This window comes from Astyanax mexicanus, chromosome 1 (assembly GCF_023375975.1).
Source record: "Astyanax mexicanus isolate ESR-SI-001 chromosome 1, AstMex3_surface, whole genome shotgun sequence".
In the NCBI taxonomy this organism is placed as follows: domain Eukaryota; kingdom Metazoa; phylum Chordata; class Actinopteri; order Characiformes; family Acestrorhamphidae; genus Astyanax; species Astyanax mexicanus.
In genome coordinates, this window is record NC_064408.1 from 56,229,832 (window position 1) to 56,236,192 (window position 6,361).

Consider the following 6,361-nt stretch of genomic DNA (forward strand, 5'->3'; position numbering starts at 1 on the left):
GCCTCCACCACCACAGCTTGCTGGGCCTGGCTTCCCCCGCATACGCGTTTTTGGGCAGAAAAAAGCCCAACGTTGACTTTGCAGCGTGTAAGTTGGACATGCTTGTGATTTGTAGTGTTAGTTAGTATTTGTAAACTCATTCCTTATCTTTATATTCTTTATCTGTTTTACTTAAACGCAAGTGCTGGGCAAACAAATCTTTTTTTAACAGATTATAGCAGTAATGCATGTGGATTATATGTTTAGGTTGGGTCTGAAGTTTATTAATTTCAGTAACTGTAGCTTGTAAAATTTAGACCAATTAAATTAACCAAATTGTCTTTTAAACTTTGTTTTTCAGGTGGAGCTGGACACACTGTTTACTGTACTGTAGGAAACGTGTGTTTTTGTAATAGACAGAAAAGCAGAAGCTTGAAACCTTTGAACTGCTATTGACTTGTTACAATGTTTTAAGTTAATACAAAGTTATGATGTACAGTATTTGTTTTAATAAGAAATAAATTAGTTGTTTTTATGTGTTTGTGTTTATTTAAAATTTTAATTGAATGTGCGTACAGATTTTAAAGTAAATACATGTAACAAGAACATTAAAATGCCATATGGGGTGAACAAAAGTGTAATAAATATAGTACGTTTTATTGTATAATAGATAGATAGATAGATAGATAGATAGATAGATAGATAGATAGATAGATAGATAGATAGATAGAGTGCACAGTAAGGAACGTAAGACTCTAAACTATAAAATTCTAAATTGAGACTTAAAAATATATACATAAATAATAAATAAAAAAACGATACAAATGTGGAAGTAATCAGTTGTAGATATGAGGTAGTGCAGTAAAAGAATAAATTAAGTATAGAAGATAGCATGTATCTATCTATCTATCTATAGTACGTTTTATTATATAACAGTTAAATAATAAACAATAAAGGTGTAATTGGAATTTCTTTTTAATTAACAGTCAGTATGAATGAAATGTCAAAACTGAAACATTGCAACCACATTTTATTTATTTAAAATGTTTAAACATTTGCCATGCTGTGAATTTTTCAAATTATAAAATAGTAAAGATCTAAATAATAAAGGCAGTTGTTTATTCATAGCCAATAATATTATAAATACATACACACTACACATATTTTATAGATTTTTCTTAATCTTTGAAGTGTCTACTTTAAGATTATGACAAAGTAACAGGACAAAAAATGTCCTGTGGGGCTTATTTTTAACCTTTTACTACATCTATCCCCTGAAAAAAATATTAATTAATTGGCATAGCTCCTTAAGTTAAAACCTTTACAGACAAATGAGCACACTTTTCCATACAATTCGGGCCAAGAAATTTAATGGAATGGTTATTTTTAAGTTTTTTACACATTTTACTTAATTCTGGGACAAAAATATCAAAAATTAGCAGAAAATTTTAATTTGCCTGTATTTTTTCACATTATACTAAACCTGCACACTAAACAAAAACATCCTGAGACTTTTCTTAATCCTACTTTAAGATTCTGACAGGTAACAGGACAAAAAATGTCCTGTGGGGCTTATTTTTAACCCTTTACTACACCTATCCCAAATCCGAACCTAAAAAGATATGAAGAAATTGGCATTTCTCCTTCAGTTAAAAACCTATACAGTCAAATGAGTACACTTTTCCATACAATTCTGGGCCAAGGTATTCAATAGAATTATTTTAAAGTTTTTGACACACTGTTACGACCCCTGGTCGTATTGTTTTTTCTTTGTGTGTCCTCTGTGCTGTTTGTGTTTTAGTTTTTGATTGTAGGACCATGATTGGCCACCAGGGGTGAGTGCTATAAAAGGGCTAGAGGAAACCTGACCTGAGAGAGACGTTCAGGGCTCCTCCCCTTTCCTGACCTGGAACAACTTCCTGCTCAGACCAACCCGTCACCTCCATTTTGCATTCTGTGTGTTGCTTTAGTTTTTGCTTTAATATAGATTAGTCTTTGGGTAAAGTAGGGGGTGAGTGCCATTTTGTTTTGCTACCTTTTTCTCCTGTTTTGGTGAAAGGGAGTCAGGGTAGTTTGTGTATTTAGTTTTCTTTATTTTGACAGGTTCAGTTAGTTGTCTTTGTTTGTTAGTTGGTTTTATTTGTTATTTTGGCCTACGCTCACTCCTGAAGTCATATTCCCTTATTTTTTATCAATAAATTCATCCTGTTTTAATTCATTTTTGGTGTCTGGTGTTTGGTCTGGCAGAGGGTCTGGGGAGAGAGCCCACTCTCATTTTCTGTTACGGCCTGACCCTAGACCGGGTCGTAACACACACTTTGACTCAATTCTGGGACAAAAAGATAAAAAATTAGCAGAAAATGTTATGGTCGTCTGTAGGTTTTCACATTATACATTATACTCACATTATGAAAAGTCTACTTTTAGATCCTGACAGGTACCAGGATGAAAAATGTAATTAGCTGCAGAACTAATTGATGATAAAATCCAACAATGTACTAAAAATAAAGTATTAGTATAGTGTGGTACTAATAATTTGAATCCTCATTATCACCATTGAAGAGATCATCAAAGTCTATCTTTTCAATCTCTGTCCCTTCCTCCTGATCATCTGTCCCCTCTCCAATCAATTCTGTCTCTTCTGCTCTTGCAAAAATGTCAACAAGAGAAGGAGGGAAGATGAGGCAAATTGACCAGACCGGTTCCAACACCCCCTCTTCCATCATCTTCTCCCAACCCATACCCTGACCGTAAGGGTTTGGCCTCTCAGATTTTGGCAGATCTGTCCTTTTTTAGCAGGCATCCCTGTAGTTTACGCTGTCTACTTTAAAACTTGCATCCAGGGCTCTGTTAACACCCACCATCTTTTACAGCATCTTGGTTCTCACAGCATCAATGGAGGTCAGTTGGCCAATGGACATACATCACATTATCTCCTGTTGCTGTCCTGCCACAATGTACAAAGCTGCAGCTTCTTCAAGGCTACTTTGGCCTTGCCCTTAAAAGCACTGGTGCAGCATAGTATCCCAGAAGAGTGCTTCAGTATTTAGATCCCAGAGCTCCAGCTAGCTCAGACACATTCACTAGATTACTATGCAAGCCAGTTCCGTGGTCAAGAAACATGGTAAGGTTGACACTGCTGACATGGTAAAGGAGGTTCAGTAATATGTCGGTGTTCAGGGTCCTCATACACTGGACTTGTACCCCCATTTTACAGCTTGGTGGAGGTACAGGACAACACTGGTGTCTGTCTCCTCCTGGTTAGACTGCAGGGCGTGGATCTCTATAGCCTGAACCCTTAACAAAATGTACAATTTTTAACACATACCTGTATGTAGAAGACGCTAGAATTTTAGCATTCCATTCAAATGTTTTTATAGCATTGGATATGTGATGACAGCTACAGTTAAGCACCGATAACTATGGTCTGAGTCTTTTTCAACTTACTTGGACATTTGTTGAAGTTAGGCAATAGGATCTCATATATCCATACCACTACCCTCACTTCTCTAGCCCAGATGCTGCCTCAGTGTTAGTTAGTTAACATATGCAAAAGAGCATTGACATCTAGTATGAAGAGTGCATCCTTTGGGTAGGTGACCTCCTCATCTCTATATTGAAGGAGACGGTGGCCTTGATTGCTTTGTGTGCACACATTAGTGCCAGAAGACTTTACAATCTTCATGAAAGTTTCCTCCATGATCTTGTCCAGTACTGAGAGAGCCCCTGGGATTAGAGATGTAGGTGGGAGAGGTCAATGTTGGCAAGAAATGCCTCAAACCATGTTAGCTATCTGTATGGATATGGCTTTAAGCCAGCTTTGTACATTGTGGCAGGTCAGCAATGAGCTCCAACAGGAGATAATGTTATGTATGTCCATGGTCAACTGACCTCCATTGATGCCGGAAACTTTCATGAAGTTTGTGAAGTCTTCTGGCACTGCTTCGAAACAGAGTCCCTGTATTGCACAACCAACTGAAGCCTTTAATGATGGTCCAGTAACAAAGTGCGAGCATTACAGTCGTTTCCCGTATATTACCACTCGGATGGTAACAACAGGTTGCAAAAGAGAAACAAGTCTTGTGTAGATATATAAGATGGAACACTGTGCAAGTCTTGTTGCTTATGAATTGGTTTATGCAAATTGTGCAGGTATAAAAAAGTGCTGTGTGGTGGTGGAGGAGCTTGTTAGATCAAGAAGAAAACTCTGTAGAGACATTCAGTGAAACATTTCATCCATGTTTGTGCATGTAGTGTCTAATTCAAATAATGTTAAACAACATTCAAATGAACAAAAATAAGATCTAATTCTAACTTGGTCTATTGCACTACCTATACCCCAAAACAATGGAGATCAGAGATGTAATAATGAAACATTGGCATATCCTAGAAGGTGATCCCTCACTAAATGAAACATTTAAAAATGTACCATTGGTCACATATAAGAGGGCTAGAAATTAAAAAATTAGAGTAGCGATTGCAAGGAATGATTTAAATAACCTTGTAGGAAGACACTTTAAAGAAAAAGGCCTTTCTATTTCTTCTTTTTCTTTTTTGGGTACTGAGCAAATACAAACTACAAAAAGAGGAGGTAACACAAAACAAAAAAGAGGGAAGCCTTTTGGATTTTTTATCTTAAAAGTCTATTTCCTGAAGGTATGAATGAAAGAGTTTCTTTAGATAATTTGGGGAAATGTGTCTGTATCGTCAGTTTGGTTGTTTTTTCCTCTGTGTGTGTGTTCTTGAGTTCTTGTTTCCCTAAAATGGATGATTAACTGTGTTTATGAATTTCAGAAGGACTTTTAAAAAGTTTTGGGTGGAAGTGGTTCCTCTGTGGAATTGAGCTGAGAGCCAGTTATAGCCGCGATGTTGCTGTGCCGTCGCTTTTGTTCCGTCTCACTAAAACCGGAAGTACAGCACAGCGGAGTGTGCGCCGGGACACTGAACAGCACAGTGGAGTGTGCTCCGGCACACATAGCAGCACAGCGGAATGTGCACCGGCACAGTAAACAGTACAGCGGCTCGCTCGCGTGCTGGCACAGTTAACAGTACAGCAGCTGTGTTTTATACAGTAATAAACAAAGTAAAAGACATGGGCGCTCCAGTACATCCTACAGAACAGTGTTGTACACAACAGGACAGTGTTTTTTTTCACCAGTGCATAACAGGACAGTGGTTTATTCACCAGTACACCCTACAGGACAGCAGTGTTGGGCACGTTACTTTGAAAAAGTAATTATTTATAGTTACTCGTTACTTCTCCAAAAAAGTAACTGAGTTACTAAAGGAGTTACTCCACTATAAAAGTAATTAGTTACCAGTAAAAGTAACTATCACGTTACTTTTTATTATTCGCCTGTTAAAAAAAAGGAAATCAATTATGCATTTACTATTATTATTAGAAAAATAACAAACGAAAATAAACCCAAAATGTTGACAAAAATATAATCGAACGAATTTCAAAAAAATAAAACGAAATTCTCCACACAACCAAAGAAAATTACTAAAACATGTAATACTGAAAAAAACGGGAAAAAACGGAAAAACGCGTCTGGGGATGAAATTAAACAAACCAAGCCACATTCAAAGGAAATATGTATATATAAACAAAACAAAATAATGGACAGAAACAACAATCTAATGACCATTAAAATGGTATTAATATAACAGCTTCACCAAAAGAGAATAGAGCTTAGATCGGGCCCAAAAAATCCGACCGTGCACGTTCTGCCGGAGCCCGAACCATGAACGGTCATTATGAGCCAGAGCCCGACCCGATCCGCCCCATAAACTGTCTGTTTTCGGGCTGATTGAATGAGCGGAATATAATCAGAATTATGTTAATTAACACAGGTAACATAGAAGCATAGAACTATTATTTAATTTAAATGATTTTTAAGAACAGCTACACAGGCGTTCACGTGCGCCCAGAGCAACGTGATCTCCTGTTTCTCTTTCATCTGCCTGGCGCTCATATTGTAATCCCATACATAGTTCTGCAGTTTCTCAGTGTTTTCTGTCGTATTTTGCGGCTAGCGCAAGCGCTTTACACAAGAACTAACGGACCACGAGGTGCCGCGCGCTCGGCACAACACCGCCCGCTGTACAACTCTGCTGTACAACAGCGCTTATAAATAAATTAAACACTAAAAATGAGGGTATTATATCAGTAATTTCATTTCGTTTTAGTTAGTTTTATAAACACAAAATACAGTTCGAGATAGTTATGTTTTTTCCTTTTAATTATCGTTTTTATTAGATTCAGTTAACACAAATGTGTTTTTCACTTTCAGTTTTCGCTATTTCCTTCGCTTTAGTGAACAATAATAATTGGTTACTTAGCAACATTGTGATTATCACACCAAAATAAAAATAGGAGCCC